Source organism: Microcaecilia unicolor, chromosome 6, assembly GCF_901765095.1.
Source record: "Microcaecilia unicolor chromosome 6, aMicUni1.1, whole genome shotgun sequence".
Taxonomy (NCBI): domain Eukaryota; kingdom Metazoa; phylum Chordata; class Amphibia; order Gymnophiona; family Siphonopidae; genus Microcaecilia; species Microcaecilia unicolor.
The window spans coordinates 282,736,294-282,759,181 of record NC_044036.1 but is presented as its reverse complement, the minus strand read 5'-3'; the positions used below and the strand labels follow the sequence as shown (position 1 = coordinate 282,759,181).

Here is a 22,888-nt window from a genome sequence, read left to right as displayed (position 1 = left end):
CCTTCAAAAACTTTCATTTACATAGTTTGCTGATTATCCATATTATCAGCCCACGCTGTTATCACTGTACTCATTACTGCTTCCAGAGCATTCTCCTCAACTCCACATTTAACTTTGCAAAACCAACAGGCTTCACTTTAGTAGGCATATGGTTGAGTATTGAACATAGATTTATGGATATCAGCTTGTTAGCACCAGACACTGACTGCATGAGTGGTTCTGAATATGGGACCCCATCCCCCATGTATTTTCCAAAGCAGTTCTTGCAGAGGGCCCCGGAACCCAACTGTACTTGTAACAAACTCTTCTGTAGCAAACTGACTGACGCCAAGGAAGATGCAGAGAACATGGTCAGTGTGGTGTCATGAGAAACCACGTGATTACTGCTTCATGTGATATTTAATGTAATTCTCCCACTCTGAGCTCTTCGATGAGAAAGCTAGGAATAAACAAATGCTGATAATGATACTCGGCAGTATTAAATTACAGACTCCTGCCCGAGTAAAACATCTCAACTCTGATTTTCTTTCACATCTACCTGCCGGTATCTTGCTGTGATTCAAGAAAATAGCAATCATATGCACAGCCCTCAAACCATGCTGTCTTCCCGTTTCATTAAGAATGAGAACTAACACTAACAAGCAGGTAATAACGGCCAATAGCACAGTTTGCTTCGGCTTCAGAAGCCCCTGAATACAAGGTCAGCATCAAATTGCACCATTTATCTCAAGCCTTCTTTAAATGCCCCTAAAATACCTTCTTCCTAAGATTTAGATACTTAAACTGACAATGATTACCCCAATATTATTATTCTCAGATGAATCCTGCACAAAATGGACATCATATTTTGTTATGTATATATTTACATAAGGAAGACACTTTCCAAATGCCATTTATCCAGGTAAATGGGCTATTTAAAAACTAAACATCTTCCCTGCAGGTAAAAGTACCCACTGGTGATTATTTAGGTTTGTTTAGCTGTCAAAATCTATAGATTTGCTTTGGCTACAGCTGCTCCTTGCTGCCCTCCAGAAGCCACCACCCCAGGCTACTCCATAGTTTGCCTAATGGCTAAGCTGGCCCTGGATAAGAGAGACTCAGCAGGCTGTACCATGATGAATATACTGTAGTTACAGAAGAGGACAAATACCTTAGCCACAGAGAACATGAAATAAATTGTATCTTTCTGGTGTTAGTTTTATACAGAAAAATTGTATGGCTTAATGCAAGTGGAGGAGTAGCCTAGTAGTTAGTACAGTGGACTTTGATCCTGGGGAACTGAGTTTGATTCCCACTTCAGCTCCTTGTGACTCTGGACAACTCACTTAACCCTCCATTGCCCCTGGTACAAAAATAAGTACCTGAATATATGTAAACTGCTTTGAATGTAGTTGCAAAAACCTGAGAAAGGTGGTATATCAAGTCCCATTTCCCATCACTTCTTCTCACAAAGAGTGGAGGAGTGGCCTAGTGGTTAGGGTGGTGGACTTTGGTCCTGGGGAACTGAGTTCAATTCCCAGCACAGGCAGCTCCTTGTGACTCTGGGCAAGTCACCTAACCCTCCATTGCCTACCACATTGAGCCTGCCATGAGTGGGAAAGCGCGGGGTACAAATGTAACAAAAAAAAAAAAAACCTCAGCAAAGTTTTGCTCCAGGACAAAAACTGTCTCCTACCCATGGGAGGTGGTGGAGAGGAAAATGGTAAGGGAATTCAAACATGCATGGGATAAACATAAAGGAATCCTCCTCTGAAGGAAGGGATCCCCAGAAGCTTTGCCAGCAGTGGGAGGCAGGGCTGGTGGTTGGGAGGTGGGGATAGTGCTGGGCAGACTTATACGGTCTAAAAGACAGGTACAAATCAAGGTAAGGTATACACAAAAAATGACACATGTGAGTTTATCTTATTGGGCAGACTAGGTGGACCGTGCAGGTCTTTTTCTGCCGTCATCTACTATGTTACCCGTTTTGCAGCTAAGTCTAAGACACTGTTTCCCATAAATCTGGTCCTTTTGACCATTATAATAAAATAAAAATAGCCTTAACAAACCAGAAAGAACATAAATATTCACTCCAGACACCTTGGTACAACCTACATTAAACTACAGTTACTGTCGCTTCTTAAAAACACAATCCAGAGTCGTCAGCTTAACAAATCGGAATACAGAATCTATAGCCCATCGAAGAGCCCATAATACAGACGATCTTACTTAAAATAGAGAAAATCATTTATTCTCCCTCTTCTTTCTAATGATTGATTTTATTTATGACCATAAAATCCAGAAAGGGAGCTAAGGTGTGTTCTCTATGGCATATCACTAAAATGTCTGTCAAACTATCATGTATGAACTTGGTAAAAAAAGAAATACTTTACACTTCTTTTCTAAATATCATTATCAAGAGATTTATATTGGTGTTTATACTTGCACAGAGATATATCTATATACCTACATAGCTAAATATATCTATAGAGATGAATAGGCTTATTTTCTTAAACATCTGTATTTATTTTAAAATAGAGAATCGGACAAGAGCAATGCCCTAGACTCCAAGTGATATCTGGTTTTCCTCCTATTCCTGGTCATCAGGGTTCCCTCACGTTTATCCCAGGCTTTCTTGAATCCTCTTACCGGTTTTGCCTCCACTAGCCCCACCCACCACTCTTCCCAATAGTTTGCCATCATTTGCTGAGAAGAAAATACCTGCGTTTGGAGAACATTTTATTTCTCACCCTTGTTTCTGACACCTCTCTAAAAATGAAAGCTATTCATTCTTTCTTTTCCGATCTAAAGAAGAAGGATTACCTTCGTTAAGTTAGTCCAATAAAAAAAAGGTATCATCTTATTTTCTTTTCTATATTGTCTTGATAAGGTTATCTTAGGCCACTCCTCGGAATTCTAACACCTGTCTTGTTCTGTATATTGTATTGTAACATTTATACCCCGCGCTTTTCCCGCTTATTAGCAGGTTCAATGCAGCTTACAAATATAACAGGTTTACAAGATAACGCAAACACATAAACAAACACTTCATAAAAGGTGGCAGAAAAGTTGAAAAGGGCTCTTCTGACATACTGATTTACAGTGTGAATCAAAGCAGCATAGACACGTAATGATATAACAGGCTGTTATCAGGACCATCGCTCTGATCTCAGAAGAAAGTTTAAAGGGCACTTTCCGCAGGACTGGAAAAGGGTTAAGGGTAGGTGCTGACAGCGCGGAGGCTCACTGTTACCAGAGGGGGGCGCTCGCCCTCCTGTACTGCTAGTCTTAGCTTATTGTTGGAGGGCTGCAGATATGTCCGTATCAGAGCCTCGTTAACAAAAGCCTGCTGAGAGTGGCCGGCTAAGGGAGGTGAGTCTTCCATCGGTGTCTATCTAAAGCCGTCCGGTGCTTGCCTGCAGCCCCCTCCCCTCGTGACAGCTGCAGTATCCTGCAGTGGGGATGGAGTGATTTCATTTGATGCCCTTGAGAGCTGAGTCTCATCCCCCCTCCCCTCTTATAGGCACTTACTGATTGTATTAGCGGCAGCTAGGGAAAGCCGGCCAGGTCTGTCTCTTCTCTTCCACCCGGTGTAAACTGCTGTAACTCTAAAGCGCTGATGCTGCGAAGCAGCGAAGGGATACCGGGGGAAAGGGAGGGGGATCCCCTCGCCCACGTGCCAGCAAGGAACCCCCTCCTCCTCCGGCAAGGGGAACACCCTCATTGTGACATCAGGGAGGAAGCCCACCTGTGCACGAGCTCTGGCTTCCCGCCGGCTCTCTTTATTGCTTTCCCGCTGCACTTTTGCTGCTTTGTGGGTTGTAGCCCTTTTGGCTGTTTATTGCTTTAAGGTTTATTTTCCAAATTGTCATTTGTTCTCTCCTTAAGGCTTTTCGTCTCCCCCCCCCCCCCCCCCCCCCCCCCCCCGCTCTCACTCTTAAAATGCAGCATTCCCCACTCCCTGTATTTCTCTGATTTCCCCTTGCTGTTTGTCATTACTTGCACAACCACACATTCATTTATTAAGCTTTATTTACCTCCTTTTTTGAAGGAATTCACTCAAGGCTGTGTTCAGTAAGAATAGATCAAACATGAGCAGGAGGCAATTACAGCAGTAAAAATATTGGAATAACAATACAAAGTATGGCATGGTATACTACTTGCAGTGTCAAGGCAATACCTAATAGAACATTATAATTGATAGTGAAGGGTATAAGCAAAGATGGAAATATAGATAGGTAAGAGAATATGAAGAGTTAGAAAGTAAGGCAACTAAAGAAAGTTGCACATGAGGTCAGAGAGATGGTTAAATATTATCTCAGCTAGGGTAGGAGTGGATAAACGTGGAGGGACATAATCGAACGTCGCCGGCCAAATAAATCGCCAGCAATCTATGTTGGCGGCGGCGCTACAGCTGGCTGGAACCGTATTATCGAAAAAGATGGGCGGCCATCTTTTTTTTCCGATAATACGGTTTAGCCCGGCCAAATGCCTTGGAGTTTGCGGGGTTTGAGATGGCCGGGTTTGTTTTTCAGCGATAATGGAAAGTTATGTCGGCCATCTCAAACCCCAGCCAAATTCAAGGCATTTGGCCATGGGAGGAGCTAGCATTTTTAGTGCACTGGCCCCCCTGACATGCCAGGACACCAACCAGCCACTCTAGGGGTCACTGCGGTGGACTTCAGAAAAGCTCCCACATGCATAGTTCCCTTACTTTGGGAACTGAGTCCCCCAACCCCCCCCCCCCCCAACCCCACTACCCACAAATGTACTGCACCCACTAAAATTGCTCCAGGGACCTGCATACAGCCTCTAGGACTTATTGCTGCTGTATAACTTTGGCACACCAGTTCACACCTGAAGACTAATCTCTCTGAAAAAGTCCTTTCTTGAAATAAGCACGTTTACTCACAGTTAACTGCAGATCAGAGGTTGTGCCCCACTGGCAAAGAGTCCCCTGGTACTAAGATTAGCAGTAGGTCAGAGCTGGCACAATGGTGTACAATGCTCTCTTTCAGCACCATTCAAGGTAAGAACTACGTTCTCTAACGTGGGTAACACAGGAAAGGGAACTAAAACTGGCTTACAAAAATGGCCACTACCGCATGGACTACAACAGGAAACAAAACAGGGCACACTCTGACCCAGTTAGCAGGGGGGAAAAGCACCATGGGAGTAGAGCCCAGTACCCTAAACCCACCACAATGCATTGCTAATGTGACTCTGCAGGGCACCTAACAGAAAAGGTGTCACACTCACCTGAGAGCCACATCGCAACCAGGGAAAGGCTGTCGGAGGTACGGCATTTGAGGCTAGCATACAGGCTGGCAAAAAAGGTTTTTAGTTTTATTTTTTTAGTATGGAAGGGGATTGGTGACCACTGGGGGAGTATGGGGAGGTCATCCCCCATTCCCTCCAGTGGTCATCTGGTCAGTTGGGGCACCTTTTTGAGGCTTGGTCATGAAAATAAAAGGACCAAGTAAACCCGGTGAAATACTGCTTAACGTCGCATTTTTTTCATTATCAGTGAAAGCCGGCCATCTGGTAGCCACGCCCATGCCCGCCCATGTCCCACCTTCGCTAATCTACCGACACACCCCTTGAACTTTCGCCGGCGAAGCGACGGGAAAGCGGCGATGCTGTCTAAAATGGCACTTTCGATTATACCGATTTCGCCGCTTTTAAGAAATCGCCGGCCATCTCCCGATTTGTGTTGGAAGATAGCCGGCGAGCACTTTCGATTATAAGCTGGATAGTGACATACAGGGCATCTTGGGCTGATAGTGAAGAGCAATTCAGAGTCAGTGTTAGACAAGCAAGGGTACAGGGTAGAAACAGTGATATGTGCCCCAAAGCCTACCTTCAAGGAAATTATACTCATAGTAATTGTCCTGGTTGCCACCCCATAATGCCAGCCCTAGAGCAAACGGCTTAAATCCCCTTCTTGCAAACCATTGCTTTAGGTTCTCACTTAGCTGTAAGCTCTTTAAGGCAGGGACATCTTGCACCTAAATACTTGTCACTACTGTGCAGTGCTGAATGTTCAGTAGTGCTATAAAAAGTGGTTTATCTCCTCATGTTTTGTCCTTTTCTGTTCATAACCCTCTTTTCCCTTGTTTTCAGTTGCTTTTATTTCTTCACTCTCACAGTGTGAGAGAGAAGTTTCTTGTTTTCCCTCCCCCTGGTAGACAGAGCCAGTAACTGAGTTTAAGAAAGCGTGGGATAAGCAAAGAGGATCACTGGTAAGGGGAAAGCTGGAGATTAGCTGGGTCTCTGGCACTGTCACTGTATCAGGAATAATATTCATCACTTTCTATATTTATCTTTTCTTTAAGGGAAAGAGGATGGGATTTGATATACTGCCTTTCTGTGATTACAATAAAAGCGGTTTACATATTATATGCAGGTACTTATTTTGTACTTGGGACAAGAGAGGATTAAATGACTTGCCCAGAGTCACAAGGAGCTGCAGTGGGAATCAAGACTAGGTCTCCTGGTTCTAAAGTCACTTTACTAACCCTTAGGCTACTTGACATTTGCATGAGTGGGAGCAGTAGAAGCCAAGATCTAGAAACATGATGGCAGATAGCTCATCCAGTCTCCCCATCCACAGCAACCACTATATCCTCCTTTCCCTAAGGGATCCCACATGCCTGTCCCATGCCTTCTTAAATTCAGACACAGTCCTCATCTCCATCACCTCCACCAGGAGGTGATTCCAGGCATCTACCACCCTTTCCATGAAAAAGTATTTCCTTAGGTTACTCCTGCTAGCCCTCCTTCTCTTACTGGAGGCAGGAAGCATGCTCAGTTTTGGGTGATCCCTTTCTCTTCTCACTCTTTAGTGTCAACATTTGGTGCATTTTCTTTTTCTGCTTTTTGTTATCCCATGGCATGTTTCAGCCAAAATCAAGTATTTTCTCCCATATTTTTCTTTTCAAGAGGACACTTAACTTTCTGCACCTTGTTGCCCAAGAACAGCCAAGACAGGGATGGGAGAATGGCAGTGAGGAAGAAATGTGCTGGAGCAGGCACCAGCCAAAGGGCGAGTGAGGTGCTGGACCTACTTTTATGTGAGATGGGGAACCCCGCAGTTTAAAGCTGTATCCCAGCTGCATCCTTGGAGCTTGCAACTTTAATTTCACTTTGGCAGTAGTGACTCCTCTTACCACTCTGGCCACTTCTGGTAATGATACTCCTATACGGTCTGTGCCAGAGCCGGTGGTGGGAGACGGGGCTGGTGGTTGGGAGGCGGGGATAGTGCTGGGCAGACTTATACAGTCTGTGCCAGAGCCGGTGGTGGGAGGCGGGACTGGTGGTTGGGAGGTGGGGATGGTGCTGGGCAGACTTATACGGTCTGTGCCAGAGCTGGTGGTGGGAGGCGGGGATAGTGCTGGGCAGACTTATACAGTCTGTGCCAGAGCTGGTGGTGGGAGGTGGGGCTGGTGGTTGGGGGGCGGGGATAGTGCTGGGCAGACTTATACAGTCTGTGCCAGAGCCGGTGGTGGGAGGCGGGACTGGTGGTTGGGAGGTGGGGATGGTGCTGGGCAGACTTATACGGTCTGTGCCAGAACCGGTGGTGGGAGGCGGGGCTAGTGGTTGGGAGGCGGGGATAGTGCTGGGCAGACTTATACGGTCTGTGCCCTGAAAAAGACAGGTACAAATCAAGGTAAGGTATACACAAAAAGTGGCACATATGAGTTTATCTTGTTGGGCAGACTGGATGGACCGTACAGGTCTTTTTCTGTCGTCATCTACTATTGTTACCCAACTCTTTTGGGTATAGCTGGAGCTTCCTAAGTCACAGTGGCACTTGTTATACCACGTGACTCAGTCTAACACTAAATTACAGCTACCCTTAATATTCTGATACCTGCTACTGAGGCAGTAACTGCTGCCATGTCTGCAACAGAGACAGTCCTTTTATCGGGACCACCCTTTCTTCCACATCACTGGATGGAGATGTTAAAGAAGATGCCAGGGTTACTGTCTATCCTCTACAGTGATTGTTCTACATCCATAGAGTTGAAGCTGGAAACGGATAAGTCATCACTGCACTGAAGCTAGGGAGTGGAGGAGGTGGAAAGAGGGATCTCCCCTCCCCCCCCCCCCCCGACAAGGGAACACCCTATGAGTGACAGCAGAAGCAAGGAAGCCCACCTGTAGCTACAACTGATATATGAATTAAATCCTTTCACAGCTGCTAGCAGTATACCGGGACCTGGTTAACCCCCACAGCTAGAGAAGTTGATCAATATGATATTGTAGGGTGTCTACTTGTTGTTGTTTCTTTTTTGGGGGGGGCATCATGTTCTATATTTCTATGATAGGTATGATGTACAGAGAGTACCTGGGATTACATATTCAGAATCTTTGGGATGAAAGCCACTGGAATAAAGAAATTTAGAGTCATGGGAAGCACAGTGAGAAAGAAGGAGGTGCATCCAACGTGGCATTCAAAATGTCATCTATTAAAAATTATGCCCAAACTTTGTAGGAGACAAGGCAGGAGTCTTGGTGTAAACAGATTTGCAAATATCCCCTCCTTATGATTATTCACTCATAAGGAGGGGATGTTTCTGTCACACACTACACAAGTTATACAAGGAGGTGACTCAACTGTAGCCACTTGGCAAGAGGCTTCTGGAACTCACACTGGATATGCAAAATACAGGACAGATGATTATGTCTGGCACCAAGTACAGGAGATGTGGGTCCAAAGAAGGCCATACCATGCCGTATAGTTTCCAGAAACTTCCCAAACCTGTCCTGTCATTCTGCAACCAGCTGAGTTTTCACAATATCCACAATGAGTAAACATGGAAATTAGTGTGTACTGAGGCTACAGTGTATGCAAATTCATCTCATGCGTATTTATTGTGGATATCCTGAAAACCTGAGTGGCTGTGGGGCTGGGACCTCCTAATCTAAAACAATATTTCATAGTTTCAATAATATTGGAAATAGAAATACTGTTTTTAAAGAATCTCTTCTATTGTTGGATGAATTGCATATTCTACAAGGTCAGCCTTCTGGGAGAAATTCTATAAAGTGGGCTTTATTAACATTTATATGTAAATGATTAGAATAATAGCATATATGGGCTTCTTACCATTTAGTGCGTGCTAATTCGGTTAGTAAGCACTAAGCTTTAGTAAAAGGGTCCCATAGAATACTATGTTACATGTGCATCTGCAGCAATTAGGCATGGCCATGTAAACCAGCTTTATAGAATTACCTCTATATAGGGCCCTTTTATTAAAGGGTTGGCACATGGCAGGTGCTGGTGGTAGTTCTGCCCCCAGAGCATGTCATTTCTGGTGGTAGCGTAAATATTGAAGAATATTTCTGCAGGGGGTTACCCGGCAGTAATCGAGCAGCATCGCATGCTTCCTGGTTACCAATGGGTTAGCACGGGACCCCTAAGTGCTCCCCCCCCCCCCCACCACACACACAAAATGTCCATGTGGCTAGTGCAAACTTACCGCACAGCCATTTCATTTTTGGCTATTTTCACCCGCAGCGGTATAAGGGGCCCTGGTGCGTGACAAAAACGTTCATCACCACTAGCGCAGGGCCCCTGTATTTTCAGCTAATGGCTAATCCATGTCGGTCGGTCAAAAGTGAAATGTGATTTTCTCCACTAGGTGGCACTATGCATACTTCAGTTTAAACATAAAAGTCCCCTAAGGGTGCTGGAAAACAGTGCATTCTTGCTGATAAATGTAGTTTTAAAATCTAGTCATCTTTGGTCATGACTAATGTGTAAATGGCTTCTCCTAAAATGCAATCCAGCAAGTCAAAGCAGAATCTACATGGCATGCAGTCCACTTCTACAGATTCCAGTGTGAGATTTCTTCATTCACAATTAGGTTTATTTGTTCTCTCTCTCTCTCTCTCTCTCTCCACCCCCCACCCAAGGATGTGCCCCGATCAAAAAGTACCAACAACAAAAATCTTTAAAAAATAAAGTTCATGCTATTTCTAGTATCTGTGAAAAGTTTGAATTACAACTCTCAGTCAGTGAATATATAATTCACAGAGGGGTCCTTTTACTAAGGTGCGCTAAACGATAAGATGCACCTAGGAATACAATAGTCTTATCATTTAGTGCACGCTAAATACATTAGCGCACCTTAGTAAAAGGGCCCCAAGTACACGGAAATCAAGATTAGCCTTTAGAATGATTATTAAGGACGGGATCTAAAGTTACTAATTCATATCCTATACATGATTTATATAACACAATTGTCTTGGGGGGGGGGGGGGGGGGTTAATGTTTGCATTATGTAATTTACAACTTCATTTGTTTCTTGCCTGCATTTGACTAGCATTATCCTGTCCATATTTTTTCTATGAATCCCTAGATATGCAAAGCTAGTATTTGAAATATGGGGTGAGCTGCCTGTTGTCCTTCAATCACACTAGCTGCTGTTGAAGATTAATTATAAGTGTAAATAAGCTACCTCTTATCTGGAAAAAAAAAAAGCAACGAGCAAGTGGCTTACATCGATGCATTTTTAAAAATACTACCAGCAGTCTCTTAATTGCCTTCTTTTAACATTTTCTACAGGGGGTTTAATCCTCCTGTTTGGTGATTTTTGTGTCCCCAGTGACAGGGCACTGATTTCAGCATCTTATATAGGTTCTCAAGCTCAAAGAAAAGGGACCCCTTCAGCTCATGGCTCAGACCTTATGTTTGGCCACTTGAACAAAAAGAGGCAGAGAAATTTCCAAAGGCCTAAAATGAGTGTGGTCAGATTGCTAGTTGACCTGCCCTACTTGCTCTGCCTAGTGAGGTATAAGTCATTTAAAGCGAGCAGCTGCAAAGATGTACAGGGCATATTGCTATGGGTGAAGGGCTCTTGCAACTAACACAGGCTGCTACATAACTCCTTCTGAGTTTAGCTTTTCAAGTCATGAGAGTAAGAAAATAATACAATGTAAGAGATGCAATTGAAGACTGCAGAACCTTTCTGCTGCCAATGCTCGTGCAGGACTCGAATGTTAAGTGAGAGTAAGGTAAAGCAGTGAGAGTAAGAGAGACTATTTGAAAATTCCCCACCCTTCCTGTGCTGAAGGTTCTTCAAGATTATGACTATTAGGGTGTATAGTTGTGCTTTAACTGATGCTTCTCAGAAGCTTGCACTCTAGGCAACCACCTATTCCTGCCTAATGATTAAAGTGGTCTGGTGAATGAAGCCCATAGCTGGGCATCGCTGGACAGCAGGCATGTTGTGGGTGTTGGGGGAGAGGGCAGAAGGCAGAAGGCAGCTCTGAGGTTCAAGTAGTTACTACAAGGCCTGGGACAAACAGCATCCAGAGTTTTTTAAAGGAGCCCCAATACTTAGATAGATATGATACAAGCAGACTGCCAATCATTATCTGCTGGTATATTCTGTGTTTTTATATCGTGTGATGTTTCCCAAAGGGTACCCTGTCAAAATAGCCCCGACAAAATGGCCCCGACAAAAAAGCTCCAAACAAAATAAACTCCCGACATAATAGCCCCTGACATAACAGCCACTGTCAAAACAGCCTGCCCACAATAGAGCCCTTGACAAATTAGCCCCCTGACAAGAGGGCCCGATCAGGCTGCTCAGAATATGGTACTGCATTTTTTTCTAGGGGGCTATTTTGTCAAGGGTTATTTTGTGGGAGGGGCCATTTTGTCAAGGCTTATTTTGTTACAAGGCTGTTTTGTTGGGGCTATTTTGTCAGGGCTATTATGTCGGGGTGCCTTCCCAAAAATGTGTTTCTAATTCCCTATGGCTTATGAGGGCAGTTTTTAGAGCAATTTGTCTGGTATAGGTGTAGTTTGGCAGACATATTGGGGCAGTGTTCCTTCCATACGCTACAGGTGCTGGTGATGAATTTTCCCCCTCCTCCTCTGCCAGTATGACCTTCTTATTCCTTGCTCCCTTAAACCAGTGCTTCTCAATCCAGTCCTCAGGCACATCTAGCCAGTCAGGTTTTCAGGATATCCCAAAGTATATGTATGAGATAGATTTGTACATAAGAACATAAGTGTTGCCATACTGGGATAAACTGAAGGTCCATCAAGCCCAGTATCTAGTTTCTAACAGTGGCCAATCCAGGTCACAAGTACCTGGCAAGATCCCAGAACAGTAAAATAGATTTTATGCTGCTTATCCTAGAAATAAGCAGTGTATTTTCCCAAGTCCATCTTAATAATGGCTTATGGAATTTTCTTTTAGGAAATTATCCAAACCTTTTTTTAAACCCCGCTAAGCTAGCTGCTTTTACCACATTTTCTGACAACAAATTCCAGAGTTTAATTACACATTGAGTATGCATTGCCTCCTTGGTATGGAAATCTCATGCATATGCATTGTGGATATTGTGAAAACCTGACTGGCTGGGTATGTCCTCAGGATTGGACTGAGAAGAACTACCCTAAATTATGCATATGATACCCAAGTGGACTGGCCTGGCTGAAAGCTGCTGACCTCACTGCTGTATTTTACAACTTGCATGCTTTTAGCTGGGGTAGTAACAGATGTTCCAGGTGAGAGAATATTTAGGTCAGGGCAGGTAACAGTGTACAGTATTTTAAGAACAGAAAAAAGCACCAACGATCAAGCATAGGAAAGTCAAGAGTCCTTTATTAAACCCGATATGGGCCGTGTTTCGAGACAAAGCACCTGTGTCAGGGGTCAATGCAATCAACGTATGTAAATTACTGCGCTAAAAGCCCATAAAGTGAGCAAACCAAAGCAGATACAGAAGCGTGATAGCCACAGTGTAGAAAAGCGCATCGTTGCACTCCGGCGTCTTGAAATTGGGGCTGACTTTATGGGCTTTTAGCGCAGTAATTTACATACGTTGATTGCACTGACCCCTGCTGCAGGTGCTTTGTCACCGAAACATGACTTTCCTATGCTTGAACAACCCTTGGTGCTTTTTTCCAGTTCTTCTATTGTTGTGTGTGTTTCAACCCTCTCTTCTGTTATTGTAGTGTACAGTATTTTACCATTTTTAAACTCTCTGCAGGTTCTTTTATTCCCACTCTACCCATCACATACTTAGCAGATGCACACTTGAAGCTAATTTTCAAAGAGAAACTGCCCAGGTATTTTCCCTTTGAAAATTAGCTGGCTATTCTACAGGTATTAAAGTGTGAGTATTCACTTGCAGCAACACATGCTCTTCAGATTACCTCCCTACATGGGTGGGTTCCATTTTCATCATGTAAGACTCTGAGAATTGGTAACCAGATGAAAAAGAATGACAGCTGATATTTTCTAACATTTTCACAAGGGATTAAGTATATCACTGGAAACATACTCACCTCCATGCGTTGCCCTCAGTCAGCTGTCAAGACTTTGGATATCCTCTGACAAGCCATCCTAATATCAACCTGTTGGGAAAAGAAGTTTCTGGTTTCTGCTCCGTTGAAGCCTGAATTGCTACATTCATGGTTGCATTATTCTGTTAGTACAGGGGTGGCCAACCTCGGTCCTCGAAGGCCACAACCCAGTCAGGTTTTCAGGATTTTCCCAATGAATATGCATGGATTTATTTGCATACAATGGAGGGAGTGCATGTAAATAGATCTCATGCATATTCATTGGGGAAATCCTGAAAACCCGACTGGGTTGCGGACCTCGAGGACTAAGGTTCCCACCCCTGTGTTAGTGTGTATGTTTGAAACACTGTTAAAAAATTAAAGTGCAAAACAGAATACTTGGAAAAGACAGAATATGACTTACCATTGCCAACATTTGGGATATATTTTCTCCATTTCACAGACTGTGAAAAGGGTTAACAAACAAGTTGCAGGTAAGGATTTTTTTTTTTTTTAAATTGGACTAACTTAATATGACTAGCTATACTGCCTCCATCTGCTTAATGGAGAAACAGCACAGTTACACTGGACTTAGCTAGCCACAGATGTATTATTTAAGGGGCCCTTTTACTAAAGGGCATTATAATCTGAGCTTAGTGAATCTTTACGTGAGACTTTCCCGCATGCTAAGCCTAGATTTAACGTGGCACCTTTAAAAAACATTTTCCTTTTGCAGGCCGTGCACTAATGCTGCCATTAGTGAGCTGCTGTATCTGCAAAAAGTTAATGTGGGAGCACTTTTTGCCTCCTATTTAGGAGATACTATGTCCTGTGTTAAGTCTGCTGCACTACCCAGTTAGTTTGTACTAATTAGAATGTGCTAGTTGAATAACAATCCCTCACCCATTCCCTGCCCGTGACACACCCCTTCTGGAAAATATATATTTTTTAAATGCACACTTAGGGCGAGGTTCTATATATGGCACCAACATAGTGGCACCGAAAAAAAGCGTTATTCTATGTCGTGCTTAAAGTTAGGCGCAGTTTCTTAAATAACGCTTATGCCCAGGAATCATGCCTAACTTTAGGCGTGGCTATTTACACTAACTGAAACATGGTGAAAATGCATATGCCTACATTAGGCGCATAGTCCCATTATTCTATAACAATGTGTGTTCATTTTAGGAATGCCCCCATTCTGCCCATGCCCCCCCCCCATTTCCGTGCCCCCTTTTCAAATTGCATGTAAAGTTTAGGTGCAAATCACATGTCTAAATTTATATGCGTAAAGTTCAATTAAATTTAATTAGTGCTAATAATTGCTTGTTAAAAAGCCAATTACTGGAGCTAATTGGCTTGTTATTTCATTACATTGTATGCACAAATTGGGCATGTGCCGAAATTTGTGTGCACAATTTTTGGCCACTTGTACAGAATTAGGAAAATGGAAACTTCAATTACTGCTTTTCCACAATTTACAGCATTATTTTCTTGCACATTAAGGGGTCCTTTTACTAAGCTGCGGTAAAAAGGGTCCTGCGCTAGCGGCAGGGCCATTTTGCCACATGTTGTAGCCCTTTTTACTGCAGCAGGTAAAAAAATGCCTGAAAATAGCCATGGCCATGCTGTAAGATTGCTCTTACCACTTGGCCATGCGAGGGGGAACCCTTGCCGCCACCCATTGAGGTGGCGGTAGGGGTTCCCGCTCTAACCCAGTGGTAACTGGGTAGCGCACAGCGCTGCCCAATTACCACCAGGTTAGCGCTGTGCTAGAAAATAGCCAACTATTTTCACTAGTGCGGCAAATGGCATGCGCTGGGGCTGGAAATACTGCTGGCGCCCACGTTGGGACAGCAGTAGTTCCAGATTAGCATGTGGTAAGCCCGCATTGGGCTCACAGCCACTTTGTAAAAGAGCCCCTAAAGGCCTCTTTTACTAAACCACGTTAGTGATTCCCAGCATGGCAAATGCACTGCCTGCAGCCATTCAATTTGAATGGGCTGCATCACATTTGCCGCACGGGAATCGCTGGTACAGTTTAGTAAAAGATGTCCTAAGTGTGTTAGGGCTCAATGCCCTTTGATCAAAGGGCAAAAAAAGGGGGAGAGTGGGGGGAGATAGGCTCTTTCCAATCAATAGGGGAGACGTATATTGGAATAAAATGTAATATTTATTATAACAGGTTGACTCAACACAGCCGTGTTTTAGCGCCGTAGCGCCTTCTTCAGGAGTCTTCCAACAATATATTAAGTAACACTATGGCCACGCTTGTTGTACGCATTCTTGCCACTGCTCCGAAGAGAAGGAACTGCATGCCCTTCGTGATTTGTTTTCTCTTGGAGTATAAACCATTCAAGTACTTAATATATTGTTGGAAGACTCCTGAAGAAGGTGCTATGGCGCCGAAACACGGCTGTGTTGAGTCAACCTGTTATAATAAATATTACATTTTATTCCAATATACGTCTCCCCTATTGATTGGAAAGAGCCTATCTTCCCCCACTCTCCTCCTTTCATTCCCTATTTTTTTCGTGGGGATTAAGTGCACCTCCACACTCCGTGTGGCTTTCTTCCTTTGATAAAAGGGCCCCATAGCTAGGAGTAAGAAAGTGCCACCTACAGCTTGATTAATAAGGCAACCACAGTCCAGATGCTGCAATAAACCAGCATGTGCATTAGGAATCCCGGGTGTTCCCAGCAAACCACTCTGTTCTGTCCTAAATACATCTGAAATGAGGGTCTTTCTAGAATACTAACCCCCTCCAGGAAAAAGACTGAAAGTGCAGTATCAAAACCTTTCTCCAGCCCATCCTGCTTTCTGAAAGATTCTCGGGAGTTTTGAAGAAAGATCCTCACAGTGTTACCCCTTCCTTTGGTGGTGACTCTGAGGACTAGCATAGTCTGATCATACCAGGTGACTTATTGCAACGACCCTTCATCAGCATTAAGGAGCCCTGTTACAAAGGCGCAGTAAGGCTACCAGCAGGGTAGTATGGGAGCCCAGTGATAGTTCCAAATTTGGTGCACACGGTTTCCCACAATAGAAAATAATTTCCTATTTTCTACCGCGGAGGACATTCCTGGCGGTAATTGGCATTGCGGCCACATTGCCTCGTACGGCCCCATTACCGCAGGGTTAGTGTTATAATGGCTCAGGCAGTAAATAACCATGTGCTAATTTTAATATTAGCACATGCCCCTTTACTGCCCCATTTTTAAAAAGGCCTTTTTCCCGCCATGGTAAAAAGTGGCCCGGCGCACGCCATTTTCAGACACCAAAAACTAGCGCAGGCCACTTTTTACCGCTGCTTAGTAAAAGGGCCCCTAAGAAAGACTGCTGTAAAATACAAACTGAAGACTATTCTTTTGTGTGCGTTTGTGTGCATTTGATGTTCATATAGTTCGTTAATTAAAGTCCATTTTGCAGAGGTCAGAAATAGAATGTGATACCTGGAAGAATAGTGTGAATTAGTTAGAATGATGGGCACTGCATTTCAGAACCCTCCTTATTTAACACCAAACGAAACTCTAAACTTACCAGAGCCAGCTAAGAAAAGCAGAGTTAATGACATCTAAAGAAACAGGAAACGGAGAATGCAGGAGCAGGTCTCATACTGTGGTAGCTAATGAAAATATTGCCACTCAATCCACTATGGTGGCACTTTGCAAAATATAAATAAATAAATAAATAAAATAAGACTTTTGGGTGTGTAAGGAAACTGAGGGGTCCTTTTACTAAGCCACAGTAAAAAGAGGCCCGTGGTAATGTGGGCGCGTGTTTTTGGCGCTTGCTGGGCCATTTTTTACCGCTGCTGGGAAAAAAAGGCATTTTTCAATGGGGCAGTAAATGGCCATGGACTAAAACTAAAAGTAGCATGTGGCTCTTTACTGCCTGAGCCCTTACCTCCACCCATTGACCTAACAGTATGGGCTTATGCGCTACTCGTGCAGTAGTCATGCAGCACACGCTGGTGTAGCCATGCTCCTGATTACCGCTGGGAATGCCCCCATGGTAGAAAATAGAAAAAATATTTTTTACTGTGGGAAACAGTGCGCGCCAACTTCGAAACTACCGCAGGGCACCTGCACTACCCCTGCGGTAGTGCTGATTTGGCGTGCATTAGCCCTACTGCCTGCTTAGTAAAAGGACCCCTGAGGGACCAAAGAAACTTGTTCAGTGGAGAAAAGTCATAAAGGGCTAGATTCTATATATGCCACCTAAAAAATCAGAGCCAAAAAACCGCTTAAGCCAGTGGTTCCCAACACCCCAGCCAGTAACGTTTTCAAGATATCCACAATGAATATTCATGAGAGAGATTTGCCTCCAGGACCAGGTTTGGGAACCACTGGCTTAAATGGTATTCTATATGTCGCGCTTAAAGTTCAGTGCGCTTTGCAAAATAATGTTTACGCAGAGAGATTGCACGTAAATTTAGACATGGCCATTTGCACCAATGAAAACACTGTGCAAATGCCCGTGCTTAAATTTACGCACTGAGCACCGTTATTCTATAATTACACATGTAACTCAAAAGCATGCCCCCAAGCCACCTTGAAACGGCCATAACCCTCCCATTTCTCACCCCTTTTTCGGACTGCACATACATTTTAGGTGCAGATGTTGTGCCTAAATTTACATGCATAAGTCCAAAATAAATCTAATTAGTGCCAATAATTGCTTGTTAAAAAGCCAAGGCTTGGCACTCATTGGCTCGTTATTCTATTAATTTGCACATGTAAATCAGGAATGTCTAAATTTGCAAGCACAATTTTTGGCGACTGTTATAAAATCAGGGGGAAAGTGGCTTCAGCAGAAAGATAAGTGATCCAAAATACCGGCTAACAATAAAGAAAGGATTAAATAGAGAGCAAAGTACGATATATCCCTCATGACTTGAGTGGACGCCTGATGAAGAGCATTGGAGGGCACTGAAGGGCTGAACCGAGCTATCACATTTACCACTTCTTATTAATTTCCTTATTTAAAATAGTTATTAGCTGTGCACTTTCCCCAAAGGGATCCAAGTTATTTATAAACGATAAAACATACTTTACACAATGACATAGAAACAATAAAATGATAACATTATTCTCTTCACCCACTCCCAGGAGTCCAGTAAAGCAGCTACTTTTTAATATTTAAATGTGATGTTGAACTTTTATATCTTTCTGTCTTAAAAATAATATTTAAAAACTCATTCACAAGTTAATCTTTTTGTTTGCAGCATTTGACTGTAGTCTGGGTGTTCTGAATTATTTCACAATTGAAAACCCATTGTTTCAGTGGAAAAAAGTCTGCATCCTGTCTACCTATAAAAAAAAATATTATTTCAGTTTCTACATCTTGGCAGGGAAAGGAACACGTCCCACTGCGGGCTGATTTAGATTTTTTTTTTTAAAGACATTTGCAAAAGATAAATGAATGCGGAGCTACTGGGACAGTCTGTGATTCTGTTCTATCTAGTTCTACTCATTAAGGGGCCCTTATCAAGTGGCAGTAGGACTACTGTGTGGTAAAACAGTACTACCGCCGGACACGCCCAGGCGCCTGGCAGTAGTTCTGAGTTTTCCGCATGCCGTTTCCCGCGCTAGAAAATAATTTCTGTTTTCTTGCGTGGTATGGGGAGTAGGCGTTTCCAGCTGTAATCAGGCAGTATGGGCACACTGCCACACGCTGCCTGATTACCACGGGTTAGCACGTGAGCCTTTACCGCCTTCTAAATATTTATTTATTTAGATTTATTTTTTTATTTAGATTTTGCTCACACCTTTTTCAGTAGTAGCTCAAAGTGAGTTACATTCAGGTACTCTGGATATTTCTCTGTCCCAGGAGGGCTCACAATCTAAGTTTGTACCTGAGGCAATGGAGGGTTAAGTGACTTGCCCAAGATCACAAGGAGCAGCAGTGGGATAGCGGTAGGTAGCGATAAGGGCTCAAGCAGTGAATGGCCACTGCTAATTTTGATATTAGCGCACGGCCATTAATGACTCAAAAAATGCTTTTTTCCTACCAGGGTAAGGAGTAGCCTGGCATTCGGCAATCCCACGCACCAACATTACTGCAGGCCACTTTTTACCGCCACTTGGTAAAAGGGCACCTTAAGATTTGGATTTTTTAATTTGCACTTTCATGTTTCAAGTTTATTTAAGATTCAAGTTTATTAAGAGGCCCTTTTACTAAAGGGTTGGCACACGGCAGTGGGCTTGCCACACGCTAATCCAGAACTACCACTGGGCTGCCACAAGAGCCTGGCTCTAGTTCCCACCCACCCCCAGCACACACCATTTCTGGTGCTACAAAAATATTTTCTATTTTTTGTAGCGCCAGTGTTTACCTGGTGGTATTCGGGCAGTGTTGCGCACTGCATGGTTACCACGAGGTTAGTGCAGGAGCCCTTACCGACACCTCAATGGGTGGCGGTAAGTGCTGCCCCCTGAAATGGCCATGCGGTAAGTGGTTCGCTTACCATACAGCCATTTCTTTTTACAAAAATGAGACAGCCTTTTACCCACTGCGGTTAAAGGGGGCTTCAGGGCGCATCAAAAAATACATGCCGATGCTAGCACAGGCCTCCCTTTTACCACAGCTTAGTAATAGAACCCCTTAGTGCTCGATATGCTGCAGAAAACATCTAGGCAGTTTTATAGCACACGTCTGGGTCATTAGCACAGCTTTAAAAATTAACAGCTAGAGTTATGCATTCAGGGACATGTTATTACCTTGCACTCGTGCTTTCCATTTTGAAATGTACATATATTGCTTGGCTATGGATCAGCAGCCCATGCTACTAGGAGGTATGGGAAAGGGCTTTGATCCTGGCAACCTGGGTTCGATTCCCACTGTAGCTCCTTGTGACCTTGGGCAAGTCACTTAACCCTCCACCACCCCAGGTACAAAAACTTAGATTGTGAGCCCTCTAGGAACAGAGAAAGTACCTGCATATAATGTGTACAGCGCTGCGTACATCTAGTAGCGCTATAGAAATGATTAGTAGTAGTAGGCATGCGTACTATGCTTTAGCCTTGAAAATTAGTTACAAACAATTGACAACCTAATTCCCATAACTTTGTTGCTTGTACAATGGGCACCTTGCAAATAGGCAGACTAATTAAAAGTGCCTCTATATTTAGTCCCAAAAGACACAGAAAATTACTAGTATTGGCTGTTTAGATGGGGTCTTTGTGATTTTTAGGGTACTGTAGCAAAGATTGAGGAGCTCTGTCATCCCTAGAGAAATCTGGAGTCTCTGCAGGTTGTGATAACTGAAGGATCAACAGAAAAGGGGCACTTTTCAAATATACACATTGGGGAAAAGTCTCTGGCTGCCTCTTCAGTTTAGAAATGTGCATTCATTATTTTGTTTTATTATTTGAGATTTATTCACCACCTTTATGAAGAAGTTCACCCAAGGTGGTATACATGAATTGGGTTCTTTTTGGCACACTGAAAAAAAAAGCATGTGCAAAATTGATTTAGCATGAACTAACAGTATATTTCAATGATTTAAAAAGTTCTAACAATGGGGAAAAAAAGTCTTATAAACAAAAAAGTGTGAAGCGAACCAAAAAAAATGAACAACAATTGGGAAAACAACCTAAAATGAACTGAAATTTTTTTAAAAAATTGCCATTCACCACATTTCATGTAGTTAAGTTTTCTACTGAAAATAAGGCGCAATGACTTACAAATACTATCCGAGTTATTTTCAGATCCCACCCCTGGGAATACCTCCCTGAAATGTGGTTAAAAACTGCGTGCTCTGTGGAACAGTGCACATGTATTTACTGTATTAAGAGAAACGCAAGTTTCAGATAGCTAATATCTGTGAATTACTTACGTTAATGAGTTTGAAAATTATCCTCAAAAATATGATGTAAGATATGAGCTCTTGAGAGCATATTTGAAGATGGGACCTGTGATCTTAAAAGCTTTTCTTGGTCCTCTACAAGATGACAGAATCTGCTAAAGCTTTGTTTACTGTCTAATGTATGGCAATTTTATAGCTCTGATGTTCCTGGTTTTCCCCTGATGCTTGCATAGACTTGTAGCTGCGATTTCGCTCTGGAAAGCAGGATCACCAATCCATGCATTCAACCAGGAACAACTTGTGCCTTATGATCTGGTGGTCTCTGGTCACCTTGCAGTAGTTAAGGGAATGTCCAGAGGCAAAATATTTTTAATTTGTTTTCAGAATTACTTCCAATATTCAGACCTTTTTCAATTTACACATTGGCTTCATAGAAGTTTTAACACACATTAGCATTTTTTAATACATGCAAATTAATTTTACATGTGCTAATTTACAGGTATGATTACTTGCTAATGCTATTACAGTACATTATTTATAACTAAGTCTTACTGAATAAAATGGGAACTACAGTAGAATAACGTTTAAATTAATATGCATTAAATTAACTCTAGCTGTTAATTATTTAATGTTTGCCAGCAAACCAAACGTATGCTAAAAAAAAAAAAAGTGCATCCCTCCTCTGATTAGCAGCATATACCTTACCATGACAAAATACCTGAACAGATCCATGCATGTATCTTCTGTACAGGGATGCTGTGTGATGATTGAAGAAATCACTACCTTGTTTATCAGTTCTGTGAAACCTATGACCCACTTGGTAACCGCTTTTTTACCTGCTTCAGATTACTGAGGAGGATTTGAAGAGTAGACCAATGATTAGTGCAGTGAGCTCAAAACTGGGGGAACTGTGTTCATTTCTCACTGCAGCTCCTTGTGACTCTGGGTAAGTCACTTAACTCTCCATTGTCCCAGGTACAAAACTTAGACTGTGAGCTATTAGGGACAAAGAAACTACCTGTATATAATATGTAAACTGTTTTGGTTGAACCACGGAAAGGTGGCACATATCAAGAATCTAATAAGCATAAACAAACTTCTGATTATTATCTTTTTTTCATATATGGTTGTAGCCCAGTATAAATCTTCAATTTTTTTTTTATTGACTTAACCTTTTAATAGCTTGTTTCAGGATAGAATAAAGTCTTAGTGAATCAGGCCCTTAGGCTTTCTTGCCATCCCAGACATTTTGCCTCTTGTCATTGGAACCATCCCCCTTCACCTTGGCTGGGACGCAGCCCTCCTCCCCACCCCTCACTTACACCATACCTCCAGTTCTGCACCTGGCTCCCTCCATGCGCACCCAGCTGTGTGCGTGCCATGTGGCTGGTGCTCTTCTCTCCCAGACACCTGACCGACGGTTCCAAACATGGTGGCACCCGTTAGACTTTTGTGCTGCTTCCTCCACAGCTCCTGCCACATCTCTTCATTTTCTTTGCCTCTCCTCTGTCTGTAGCCCTGGTGCAAAATGAGAGGAGGCAGTTGGGATACTTTAAATAAGTGCAGGCAAGGCTTTTTATTCTGTCCTTCCTGTGTAAATCAGGATTGGGGATGGACAATCCCAAACCGGATTTCCTGTGTGTGTTTGGAGCTGATAAAGATTTTTGGTAGAACAAACACTTCAGGCCTCACACAGTCAGGGCCAGGGTCTAATGAGATTGCACAACCCTGGGCACCTTCAAATGCGTTTTGAAACTGAGCACATAAGGACAGACAACGCTGTGTTTTCAGT

General features: G+C 43.1%; 1 protein-coding gene across 3 annotated transcripts in view; it reads right to left on the bottom strand.

Moving 5' to 3' along the window:
• Window positions 1-22,629, bottom strand: part of EGFL7 (EGF like domain multiple 7) — a 59,245-nt gene extending 36,616 nt beyond the window's left edge. Inside the window, exons 1-2 of one of the 3 annotated variants that reach the window (XM_030207643.1) lie at window positions 22,426-22,629; window positions 13,292-13,360 (exon numbers count right to left, since the gene is read on the bottom strand). The gene's annotated coding sequence lies outside the window, so the exon portion shown is untranslated. Of the gene's footprint in view, window positions 1-3,510; window positions 3,607-13,291; window positions 13,361-22,425 lie in introns of those variants that run through there. The other 2 variants (XM_030207644.1, XM_030207645.1) reach the window with 2 other exon arrangements.
• Window positions 22,630-22,888: the final 259 nt, after the last annotated feature.